At 34.6% G+C, this 13795-nt stretch overlaps 2 long non-coding RNA genes across 3 annotated transcripts; both read left to right on the forward strand.

Annotated features, from left to right (window-relative positions):
• The first annotated feature begins 2353 nt into the window (after nucleotides 1–2353).
• Nucleotides 2354–8082, forward strand: LOC141346026 (uncharacterized). Of its 2 annotated transcripts, XR_012357232.1 has the most exons (4): nucleotides 2368–5337; nucleotides 6303–6366; nucleotides 6540–6712; nucleotides 6879–8082. It is a non-coding gene; the product is annotated as an uncharacterized lncRNA (long non-coding RNA). The 2 variants fall into 2 exon arrangements; XR_012357207.1 differs by lacking the exon at nucleotides 6879–8082 and having other exon boundaries at nucleotides 2354–5337; nucleotides 6540–6854.
• A 2890-nt stretch (nucleotides 8083–10972) lies between these two features.
• Nucleotides 10973–12782, forward strand: LOC141326549 (uncharacterized). Its single transcript, XR_012353917.1, has 3 exons — nucleotides 10973–11186; nucleotides 11287–11416; nucleotides 12301–12782. It is a non-coding gene; the product is annotated as an uncharacterized lncRNA (long non-coding RNA).
• The last annotated feature ends 1013 nt before the right edge of the window (nucleotides 12783–13795 follow it).

Genomic DNA, 13795 nt, shown 5'->3' on the forward strand with positions numbered 1-13795 from the left:
TTACTTAAACGGTTTCTATTGGGGAGAAAAAGCTTAACGCACATTAGCTGGTTGCTTTCATCTGTTTTATTAATATTAAAAAGTTTATTAAATTGTTATTAGTATTAATAGTATTTATTAATGCCGAATTTGGGCCTCCAGTGAAATTGTTTTATACATTAGTCCAATAGGTGAAGGGTGAATCAAGGCATCAAAATATATTAACTACAAACATCATAAACCCGTTTTTGTTCATGGGTGTCATGTAGGATAATAAAATATTTTTAATGGGACTGCTGCTAAAGTTACTGCAGGAGGATAGAAATACAGTGTTTTAAATGTATTTTTGGGTTTTATTGTAGCGGCATGTTTAGGAATAATCTCCAATCTGTCAATATAATGCTATAATTTCACTCAGACACTTAGCCACAAAATAGTTTCTTCATACTGTTTGGCTGTTGCATAAAATAATCTCTTGCAAATATAAATTTCACATAAAGCGCAGCACTTCTCGGGTCGGTGGCGCCGGCGCGATTGTGATAACAGAGGAAAGAAATATGTTTTTATTTTGTGTCTACTTCAACAACAACAACAAAACGTTACAAATTGCCTTTGTTATCTCTAGACAGCTTGAAAGGTCTACTTAAATAAAACTATCGAAAACTAATTTGTGTTTATTTAATTCGTATGAATCCAAACAAGTGGTAGGCCTACGTTTAATTTTTGAATCTTAATTTTCATTTTTTCGTTCATCAAAACAAAATGAAATAATAATAATAAGCGTTTTAGAATGTCCCAAAACCGTGCCTTGAATGAAGCACTGACTTCTTTATACTTAGTTCAAAATAAAGCTCTATGAACCGCTCCATTGTGAACGTTTGGAGCTGGATGAATCACTGCAAGCTATTAAGTAAACAGGAAGTGTTTGTAGACAAAGTTTAAAAAGGCAATATGTCTTTAATAAAACCACAGATAGGGAAGCAGGAACACACACATACATCCAGTAATGTATAACAACATTAAGACCGACAGCCAACTGAAAACACAGACAAACTTAGGGTGGTGGATTAATCAAAGACAGGTCAAGGGGATTTCTCTAATGAGGCAAAAACCAAAGCTAACAGATCAACAGGGAGAGACAATTGGAGAAACCAATACACAATGACTGACAGTTTTGTAACACCCTCCAGCCGCATTTCACACTTCCCTCCTCTTATTGCACACACAAGTAGCTGGGCTTAGAGGAAGGGCCCGAATTCCAGGGGGGAACTAGAACGTACAGTGGCAAGTGGCGAGAGATCTTTTTCTAAACTAAAACTTTTTGTGTGAAAAGTTCTTAATATATAAATACGAAATAATTGCATACTATTTAATTCCACAGTACTAATTCACGATTTTGAATGAAAAGGTGTATCCCCCATCTAATTTTGCGGTGAGGGGCCCCGCTTCCACTCTGCGCAATGTGGAAGTACAATAAAGAAGTGATGTTTTAAAGTTGTTCCTGTTCTTATTCTATCTTTTCTTACCAACAGTCGAGACAAACACGAGAGCATGTGTGTCAGACTTCTCTTCAGCTGCTGCTGACCAGGACAGCAGGGTTCTCACTCACTGTGGATATTTATTTCAGCATGATTTTTTCTTAATGTATATTCAGCTAGATGATATGAACATTCTACATTTCTCTTCTCGCAGGTAAATTATATTATTATTATTATTATTATTATTATAGCCTGCATTGCTGAGCAGCTTTATTTTCATACAGATTACTGGATTATTTGCTATTTTATCATAAATGTTTTAATAGCAGCCACCTGTAAATAAATAAATAAATGTTTCAATAATGTTATTTAACATAATGATCATTTTTTTTACATCTTTATTTTATTGTTCAAATTTAAAAACTAAACCTTGTGAAGTTTGTCAGATGGAGCTGCTTAGAAATAAGAGTCAATAGACACCAAGAGTTATCAATAGTTAAATCTTTAATCGCACTGAGCTGGACTGTTTGATGTTGTTGTGTGATGTGAGCTGACATTGCTGTACCTGGACTTATATTAATTTAATCTATGATTCGCCAGATACAAATTGAGTGTAAAAAAAGAGAAAAAACACAGACAAGCAAAACCAGGACAGAGGGAGAAATGATGGAGTACAGAAACAAAACACAAACCAGGGAATCAAAAGAGAAAAAAAGACTTGTTAGACAGACCAGTATGGAGAAACTAAAGCCATATTGTAAGTGTGTTTATTATTAATCATCACTTCATGGCATTATAATTCTGCTGTTATGTTTTCTTTCCTTTCATAAAATGACACATTAGACAGATTCATCAGACTGACTTTGAGTCCCCTATGAATCAGCTGTGTGCTTGTTTAGCTTTGACATTATTGTATTATTGATCGAGAACATTAGAAACATATTCAAAACAATGTAAATGAGGATAATCTGATATATTTATTTGTGATTCCTAGTCTCAGATGATCCAGATGTGCCTGTCAAGTTTCATCCTGATGTTAAAAGCTGTTCAGCATGTTCTCAAGGAGACACAACATCAGTGATGTTCAGATACTGTCCCAGCGACTGAAAACATGAACATCAAAGACTGTTGAGCAATTGGGCTCTTTTAGAGTCTCAAACAAACTGACTAAGGAACTGCTGCTTTCTATGATAACTGATGACTGTGTTTAATTGCACTGATGCTGCACTTTACTGACAACATTTCACATCATGATCCACCTCTGGACTTAAAATTGTACTTTAAATCCTTTGTTCTTAAAACTACATCAAAAACCAAAGATAGCTACATAACACAAACAATAAAAAGTCTATCCACAGACTTAATACTGACTATGCAGGTTTGTTAAAAATGACTACAACTTTAAGGTGTTATTTATAAGAAACTATTTGAAAACCAGTTAAATTTGATCATTTATAATGCAGAGTTTTCCTCCTTACACTTCAATTGTTAAACCTTTCAAGACACACCAAACTTAAAACTGTGGCTTTAAAAATCTAGTTCATATAGGCTACTGTACATGGTTCATACACACAGTAAAAAGGAACTGCAGCACAAGCCTGTTAAAACATTAGAGCGCCACCCTCAGGCTGAATAATTATTTTGCAGTATTCTACCTGAGGATGGCGCTCACATGATGTGTATAATCTTAGGAAAGTACATTTCTGCAATATGGACAGTGCCAGCCTTTAGGGTTGTGGGGTCCTAGTCAAAATAACAAAAAAGGTTCTTCAAATGGTTCTTCTTATGGTGTATGGAATCGAAAGAACCTTTCCACTGCATAAAAGGTTCAATATAGCACATAAAGGTTCTTTAGACTATAAAATGGTTCTTCACACTCAACATTTAAGAATTGTCCTTTCTAGTCCAGAACTCATTCCAGACTCAAACGAGCATAAATAGTGCAATGTAAAGTATTAATTTTGAGTTAGCCATTTAAATAGTGTTGTAATGTTTATAAATAATATACAGTCGATAATTCCATTTATATCTATTTATATCACTATAGTGTAAAAACTGTCATAGCATTTTGATGAGTAAAGAGAAAGCACATTAAATGACTATTTCAGCCTAAATGTCTGTTAAGTGTAACACATCCAACATACATATGAAAAATGTAAAATAGACAGAAATGGAGAGATAAAAAAAATAGGAGTGCAAGTGAACTAGAAAGATGAAAGTTAATACATGAAACACAAATAAATAAAATACATTATTATAAAATATAACATGAATATAAGTCCATACACAAAAACTAAATAACATAAGAGCATAAACATAAAGAAAATTCTTTAATTTCAAATTGATTAAAAATAGCATTGATGTGTGAGGAGACTATTCTGGCCATATCCAGTCAATTCCAAAATCTGAACAGTAACAAGACTTTTTCTTTATTTGCCAAAAATGAAAAAGAACAACAAGTTTGTTGGGCTGCAGAGTTTAACGGAAAATTATTTTTTTTATATCAATAAGACTAGTAACTCTGATTATTGTTATTAAATAAAACAAACTAAATAATAATTTTAAAATATTAACCAAAAACATGTGTTAACCGCATGTTTATTAGAAGCGCAAGTGACCGACAGAGCCATTCTGTGCCTCTCTTTCCCAATTTGTTTCCAATAATCAGCTTTGTGAACATAAAAATGGAGAAAGGAGCTGATTATGCACATTTGACCAATGTCGAATAGAATGAAAGCTTAGGAATGAAAACATGAAATGTGGACAGTAACAATTTTACTATAATCTTTCAATATTTACTGCAAGACAACGGGTCACTGTAAAGAAGCGTTTGTGTTTGCATGTAAAGCATTATTGTGCATGTTTAGAATTTATGTGCATCTTGACATTTCCATCCAGCCTTTTTTATGTGATATTCCAAAATTCACATAACAATGGTAGATGGCAACACAGCTAGCGACACACACACACACACACACACACACACACACACACTGGTTTACATGTTTTATGGGGACATTCCATAGGCGTAATGGTTTTTATACTGTACAAACCGTATTTTCTATCACCCTACACCTACCCTACACCTAAACCTAGCCCTCACAGGAGATTGTGCACACTTTTACTTCCTCAAAAAAACTCATTGTGCATGATTTATAAGCCTGTTTCCTCATGGGGACCTGAGAAATGTTCCCACAAGGTCAAAATTTACTGGCATTACTATCCTTGTGGGGACATTTGGTCCCCATAACGTGATGAATACCAGGTACACACACACACACACACACACACACACACACACACCCGCACAGCAATTGTTTTTGTCCTAAAATGAATAAAGTATGTTTGTCACTTTAAATGGTTCACTTTATTCAAAAAACCTGATTATTCTTTGGTCTTCTATCATGTTTTTGCGTAAATTAGAAGTGTGGGTCTTATTTCAGCAAATTCAGTAGTTTGTAATAACGAAACTTGTATTTGATATATATTAACTCACATAATCTGTCGTTATGCAGTACACATCTAAGTGAGTTTTATTTGTAGTAGACAAATGTGGCTACCATATATCAGTGTTTGAGATGTCTAGCACAAACAACCACGGAGTTACTGATGCTCAAACAAAACATTTTTACTCTCATCCCTGGTCAACCCCTACTTAATTATTTGAGAAAAAGAACAATTTGTAGACAGAACTAATGTGCAAGCAACACACAGCCACAAAACCTGCCCGCCCACATTTGATTTGAGAATGAGTTGTGAACTTTAAGTGACACCTTACACCTGTATAACAAACAGTGGGTGGTAACATTCTCTGTTATAACTCAGATCTCAACCTCAGAGTCACACAAGCAGCGGAGATCCTCTTCTCAGCTCATCGAAGGTATTTGAACACTTATCTTATCCATTTTGTGAAGAGTATTTATTATTTTAACAGTGATGTAAGTGTACAATATTAAGCATTATTGAATCTGAACAGTGCATCTATATTGCACAATAATCACTAACAAATGTAAACTTTCACTATAAATTAAATCTGTATTTTTTAAAGCAGATCTATGCACAAACAGTACATTTGGGCCATTTCAGAAGTAGATCATATTATGTGTACATATTACATACAGCATGAGTTTATAAACACTGGATTGTTCTGCATCTGACTTCTTTACAAAGAAGCTTCGAAATGTGTTTCTATTTTTTAAATATTTTTGTTTAATTCATATCTGTTAAAAGTGTGCAGGATCTGAATTTACAGCATCAGTTCAGACACTCTTACCATTTCTTAAATTTGGGTGCAGTTTTTTTTAACTGTTAAATGATCAGATTAGTAGTAATATCCCAACAGAACATCAAAAGGGCATTTTTTTCAGTTCAGCGTTAATACAAAAAAGAAAAAAAACACAAAGCATCCTTTCCTCCACACAAAAAAGTGTTGTATACAGTATAAATGCCTTATTCACAGTAAATGCCATTTATAATGCTATTACTATCAAACTGTGCATTTGCATCTCTTCTCATTCAGTTTAATACGTCTGATATTTAAACAGTTGCATGTATATTTCTAGATTTTATAGATACAATTTCTATAGCACTTGTTAGCAATTTCTGATATGGGAAACAGTAAATGTTCTCATTAAATATTACAATAATCTCAGGTTTTGAAATGATAATCAGACAGAAAATGTGTCAAATAAAGCACAAAATCATGTTTTGAAAGTAAGGCTAGTTGTGTTACAAGTGTAGTAAGTTTGGGATTTTTGTACTAAGAGTTCTGAAAATGTACACCCAATTACACCAAAGTAAATAGAAAAACACTAGCTAAATTATAACCAATTGTCTTTATTTAAGGTCTCTTTACCCAGAAGGAGCTGTACGACGTCATTCTGATGCATCAAACCGGATCAAACATGGGGTGAGACAATATTCATATCCAATACTTCATATTGCGAACGCTCTAGTTTTAATTCATCTACTAATCACAATAAATTCATGCATCTGACTGATCAGGAATCGATTTGATGTCATGTGATATGATGTTATATCACTTTAACAACGCTGACTTTAAACTGATTTGTGTGATTACAGATGCAGCGTTGAAAGGAAAAAAACACAGAGAGAAAACTGCTGGAGCATCAGAAACCACAGACAAGCAAACACCAACAAGACAGACAGAAATGAGACTCAAAGCAGTGTATCTCGAGAGAAAAACAGACATAGACTTGTTAGACAGAACAGTATGGATAGAATAAACCCACAATGTAAGTATTTGTTTATTGTGGAACTATCAAACTAGCTTTCTGCAGTCACAGATGAATTAAATACTGTACTATTGTTTAACCGATGTATTATTTTGATAATATTAAAAATTTAAATCTATAACAATAAAAATATCTATATAAATATCTTGCATCTTGTGATTTCTAGTCTCAAATGATCCAGAGGAGCCTGTAAAGTTTTATACAGATGTTCTGAAGAACAAAGAACATCAGTGATGTCCACATAGCAGCATCTGAAGACCTGAACGTGAACCATGAAAGTGAAAGTGAAAGTGAGTGACCTGTGGCCAAGTATGGTGTCCAATACTCTGAGTGTGTGCTGTGCATTTCACCCGTCCAAGTGAAGACACAGCCGCAGTTCATGCTCAAAGGCTCCTCAGATGTAATATTGAAGGTGGAAGACAGCACTGCTCATTCAATCCTGAGACCTCCTGCCAGAACAAAGACTCGAACCACTATCTTCAGGTCTAACCATTAAGCCACAAATGCCCAGAGTCCAGAAACCAGCCGCAGAAAACTTCATCTCAAACTCCATCCATCCAGACTACATTATTTCAGCTCCTGGACTCTTTCAGCTTTTACAGACTCGTCTGATCACAAACAAACAGACTAATGAGTGGAGTCTTTCTTAGATCACACAAATGCATCATTTCACAGTAATGCAGTTTTTCTATTTAGTTGTAAATTAAGTGATTCTGGAAGGAAGGCATGTTAGAAAATGTCATGAATGTGAAAACAATCCAGTGTGGTTTGACATTGACTTTCAACTGCAAGTCTACACTGCTTTACTCGAGGGTTGATCAGGGTTAGAACTGAACTCTGCAGGAACTCTTCAGGAACAGGGTTGGGCGTCTCTGATTCACGTCATGCAAGATTGGAGGCCAAAGACAAAACTGTGACAAAGGTGAAGAGACACACCTTTCGTCGCGTGAAAAAGCTCAAATTTCCCCTGCATGTTTGCTGGGAGGCGGATGTTTATACGTTTTTTGAAGCTTCTGATGCAATCTAATGATGTGCCATTGAGCTCCATAGTGATCTCTAAACATCTTTCACAACATTGGAACATTTTTGAAAGTTTTCAACCGGCTGCGGTCAGGATGCATGCTGATCTGATTACGTTCACTAATGGTGTTTAAAAGACTGGTAACACATTCAAGAGTGACTAGTGGCTGATATAATGCTGCTACTGTAATTTAATTTAAGGATGTCAAATAATATGCAAATTACTAAAATCAAATACACACTTACTTAAAACGATTTATTCAATTCACAATTAAAGTTTTAATGGATGATGACTGTTTATCTATGATACATTCAAAAATCAACTTGTAAATTGCTAAAATAAATAAACAATACACTGACTTAATATCATTCTTTATCCAGTCAGATAAAGATTCTTGATTGATCTTTGACCCCTGTGATACAGTGAGGTGGCTCATTTATGAAAGTATTTTACAGCATCAGCAATTAAAAACACACAGACAGATTTCACTTCTGCTAATCAGCTGATATGGATGTTATTGACTGTATTCATTTAATAATCTATCTTTACCAAATGATAGATCAACTTTTTTTGTTTTACATATTTTTTTATTTTCTCTACACTGTGTGCTGAAGTATCAATATATAAAAGTAACAGTAAAAAGCATGGTAAGGCCTAATGAACAAATCATCAAAATCATGGCTTTCAAAAAATGTTCTGTTCTTGAACTCTGATCAAATGTTTTATTATTATTTTTAGTCCCCCAAATCTCAGGACCTTAAATTCCTCCATCTCTCTCCATGTCCAGAATCTGGGGGTGGTGTTTGATGACTCCTTAAAATTCGATCAACAAATTAGTGCTGTATTAGGTTCTAGTGTCTTTCATCCTTGTTCCCTTTGTAAAGTCAAGTCATTTCTGTCAAAAAGGTCTCTAGAGGTTGCTATTCAGGCCTATATTACGTCTCAGCTGGACTATTGCAACTCTCTCTATCATATCCAAGTCACAAATCCCTCTGTTGCAAGTATGCAACTAAAAAAGTATGCAACTAAAAATGCAGCAGGGGTGTACAAAGTTTGATCGTGTCACTTCTCTTTTGCGACCATTGCATTGGCTGCCAGTTCATTATGGAATTGAGTTTCAAATCCTGCTACTTGTTTACAAATCACTTAAACCAAACTGTCTCTCATTTGTCCAATCTACTCCACCCTTACAACTCGGCGATTTTGGCTGTTAAAGCATGTGCAGTGATTAATAAACACATTAATCACAGTTAAAGTGATTCATTATTTTGTGTTGACCTGGAAAGACCAATTTCCACTGCTTGTGACTCGGGCTTACAGAAAGTTTTACCCACGTGACTCATCATGACATCCTTCTCTGACAGTGTTGTTTGCACCTGTTTATACCTGGTTACTTCACGCGTTTTCTCTGATCGCATAGCTATTTGATTGTGAAAAGACTAGGTGTAAATGCCCTCCGAAATGCTTTTGAGATGCAATCGCTCAAACAACTTCTGGAGGTGTTCTGGGCTGCATTCCAGATGAAACTGGACAACTGTAAAAGCATCTGGTTGTTGAAACAATTTTTACTCCTCCCAAAATATTAAAGTGTTTGTGTTCTTTGATCTTACTAAACAATTACTGTAGACGAGATCATTTATATCACCACATTATCAGTTTTGTTTATGAATGACAAACAGTGAATTGTTGTGGAAACTTTAATGGATAACTTATTGTCTAATATAGACAACATTGTGATGGTAAAATATCTTACAGACTAAGATAAAAAGTGGTTGAAAACTATAAGCCTCAACTAGGCACACAAACCTCAAAAATCACTGACTTCTTTAGATCCCAATACTACAAATAACTAACAATAATGACTAAACAACAATAATAAAAAAAATAGCAAACAGCAAAACAATAATCCTATAACAAGAACTGCATAATTTATGCTGCAATGCATGCTGGGAACTCCCAAAGCCTTAACATTTCAATAATACAAAAATGTGTTCAGACAGCTGTGTTTGACTAGTTGGGACAACATTTGGGGTACTTTTGTTGGGCTGATAAGGGGTTTTATGTAGTTTCGATTTTTAGCATTTAAAACTTAAAATGTTTCGTAAACTGGAAAATATGCAGAAGCATTTTATTTTAACAGTGCAGATGTAAATAGCATTTATTTATTAAAATATATGAGACGTGTGACACATGACTATTTGTGTTTGAGTGTGAGGAAGAATACAGTAGTCAACATTTGAAGTGGATCAAAAAAGTTCACCAAAGTTGTCCTAGGTTAAAAAATGGGTATTGTTTTTGTTTTAGGAAAACTTTGATGAAAGGTTTTGATCCACTTCAAATGTTGACTACTGTAATCCTACTTCTGCTGCACAGCAAATTTCTGGAGTTCGAAAATCAGGAGTTAGGCAAAAAAGTGCGAAAGTGTTAAATTTTTGGAGTTTATTTTTTAACTCTCACTACATTTTGTGTTACGGGATACTCCCTGGCTGTGTTGTATTTCGGAGTTCATTCATTGGTGTTCAGGAGCACGTTTTAACGTTACATCAGGAGCGCGCCATGACACGAGCCTGGTTGTGCCACACGAGGACTGATGAAGTTGTCTACTTCGTCTTGAGGTAGGTAAAAAACTAATTCCAAAATGTTCTTTATCTTCTGACAGACCGCTGATTACATAGCTGTTACGTTATATACTGTGTACTGACGCCAATAACCGCGGCGAACTTTGTGTTGAATGAATCTCCGATGCAAAACATGGCTGTTTTGAGCGGACTTTTTTTCCCGATGTGAACAAGCTAATATTAGCTAACGTCTTTCTGTTCACCTTATTTTTGTAAACGAGTGTTTTGCTGTCAAATTTAAGTAGTGACTCGCTCAAGAAACATTCTGTTAAGCTTCCATAAAGTAATGCCTACGAGACGAGGTAATATCTAGCAATGTCAGTAAACTGAAGTGTCTAACGTTACCCTGGCTTAAAACATCATAGTTTATCCATGAACGTGTAACGTTAAAGTTATGCCTGTAATGTTTTGAGTCATAACGGCTAACGTTACAAATGTTTTAGTAGTGACTCGTGTCTTAATGAGAGTTCGTGGCTTTCATATTAAACATTTTGCATTTTCAATCACACTAACATTAGAGGTTATTTTAAATTACATGTTTTCTCTTCTTTGTCAGGATGTTGACAAGTGCAGGATGGAGGGAAGTAGTAGTAAAACTGGACGAAATTTGTTTCTCAGATTTTCTCAATTCAGGTGAGTTATATGTTTAGTAATCAGTTAATAAAGAGTAAGTGACTGTAATTTTATGATTTGTTTTGTTAATAACATGTTGTTGATGTTATTGTGTAGTCCAACAGAAGTTTTTGATACCAGAAAACGACACTGAAAATCACAGATGACTAGGGCTCAGCTGATGTACTACACGTTTTCTTGCTTCTTGGATGTCAAAGGACTGGTAAGGGTTAAATAATATTTCAAAATTTTATTGGAAAATATATATATATATATATATTGTTACATTTGTCTGAACAATTATCGTTTTTTTTTTTTTTTAGATTTACAAGAGTTATCACGGATGCTTGAAATAGTGGTTGCTACAAGGATCCTGGAAAAATTGAACACTTGGAAAGTAATTAAGGCCATGAAGATCAATTTTGAAGAGGCAACATATCATCTGGTGAAAAGGTTTGTTTAGACAACACTATTATGTTCCAAATATTTAGCTTGAATTAATTCACTCATCCAGTCATCCAAGATGTTCATGTCTTTCTTTCATCAGTCATAAAGAAATAGTGTTTTATGAGGAAAGCATTGCAGGATTTTTCTCAACATAGTGGATTTCTGTGGTGCTTAACGGGTTGAATACATTTATATTACAGTTTTTAACCTCAAATGCTGGTCTTGTCTACCTCTGCGATGCACATGCATACTCTGTGCACTCTGGTTCAATACATTTAGAGTATATCGAAAAACTCTTCTCATTTTATCATTGATGTTCAACCTTTTTTTTCTTTCTTTTTTTGTTGCAAAGGGCATTTGATCATCTTTGCACGTTCACTTTGTAAACACTGGGTCGGTACTTCTACAGCGATGTAGGACAATTTGGAAGTTAGATATGGATGAAACTGAGATGGTAGTTTTTTGACGTACCCTAACTGTCTTGAACCAGAGTGCACAAAGTACGTATGCTCAATGCACAGCTAGACAAGATGAGCATTTGTGGTTAAGACGTGCACAAATATTAATTTATTAATGAAAGTAACACATTGTTTTGCTAGATAAGACCCTTCTTCCCCGGCTGGGATGGTTTAGAGCCATTTGAAGTTGCATTGAAACTGCAATTCTGAAATTCAAACTCGCAAGCACCATTTAAGTTATATGGAGAGAAATGCTGTGAAATGAATGTTTTTCTTAAAAAAACAATTTCTTTGTGACTGAAGAAAGAAAAGAAATACATGAACCTCTTGGATGACAAGCAGGTGAGTAAATTATCTGTATTTTTTGTTCTGGAAGTGGACTCTTCCTTTAATGCCTATTGTTTATAAAGGGATGTTTATCTTGTGTTTCAGTCATGCCAAAGTCTTGATGACCATCACCTGGCCACTAAAGAAAAACCCTCAGCCATATCTTCTTGCCTCAGGGACATCAAAAGCACAGGTTTCCACCTTTTACATTGTCTTGGACAGAGAAGTTTCGCCTTGTCAGTCATGTACATCCTTGGGTATTGTTGAAGAGCTGTTCAAGTAAAGTAAAGTATCATGATGCTCTGTCCAGCCTGTACATATATTTTTTTTTTTTTACAGACAAATGTATATAATATTGATATAGGTACAACTGAAGTCAAAGAACTGAGAGCAAGGCAGTTGAACAAGCAATAATTTTCTTATTTAAGCAAAATGTTAAGTTCTGTCCTCATGGAATGTATCCTGGTATCACTGTGGATTTTTTCTTGTTACTTCATCTGATTTATATCTACCTCATTTTATAATCATTCAGGCTTGATTTTATATAATGCAATGATGTGTTGTTGACTATGCTGTATACAATTTTACTAAACATTTCCTGTTGGCACTGCAGACATATTAAATGTAAATGTTTTGCTGTTAGATTTTACAGTATTTTATGACAGCAGTTAATTTCAAAGTGTTTACATGCATGGAATTTCTAAATCCAATCTATGTATTTCCTCAAATAAAAGCAGAAAGTTGAGAGTATGGCTTTCAGTGTAGTCATTTCCACATAAAACATATTGTGTTTTTAACACTGGTTAAAGAGTTTAAATTATAATTAACTAAATTTTAGAGTTAAAATTACTCTCCAAATTATTAATATTTTAACTCCAGAAAGTGTTAAAATTTAACTCTGAGAGAGTGTTAAAAATTCAACTCCAAGAGCGGAGTTATTTTAACTCTGCGCTGGAGTCTATTTGATGGTCACGCATGTACACTCAGATTGAGTTGATTTTAACTACCAGGGAGTTTATTCCAAAGACCAGAATTTGCTGTGTGGGTGTGAAATGTTCTCTACCTTCATTGCCTTAAGGGTTTTACTTACATGGTAACCCATGCTTAATACAAAAGATGAAGGGTTTTTTCCCCAGCACTCCTCTATTGTGCACAAGCTCATAGTATAGTAGCCGTCGGTTTTAAAGGCTTTGATAATCTTTACTTTTAGCACTGATTATGTTTGAAGCTGAAGTGACTAACTTTCATTATCTAAATGTTCAGGATAAATCCTGTCTTTTCTTATCAATTTAAAGAAAGACCTTACCTTTAAGAGATACAACTTCAGTGGAGTCAGATTAAGTATTAGAGAAGGAAAGGAAACGGTGGCTTCAGAAAATGTCATTTAAAACACAATGTTAGTTATTGTGTCACAGTATTTGAAAAGTGCAGAGGTTGAATTATTATATTTGCACACTGAGTGAGAAAAGTGAGTCATGAACTGAAGAAAGTCAGGCATTCGCCGAGGGGTATGTTTAAATTGGCAAAGCTTAAAAACAAACTGATAAGCTTTTGTGACGACACGCAGCGATGACTTGTCAAATGTTATGAGTGTCTTTTT

This window comes from Garra rufa, chromosome 1, assembly GCF_049309525.1.
Source record: "Garra rufa chromosome 1, GarRuf1.0, whole genome shotgun sequence".
In the NCBI taxonomy this organism is placed as follows: domain Eukaryota; kingdom Metazoa; phylum Chordata; class Actinopteri; order Cypriniformes; family Cyprinidae; genus Garra; species Garra rufa.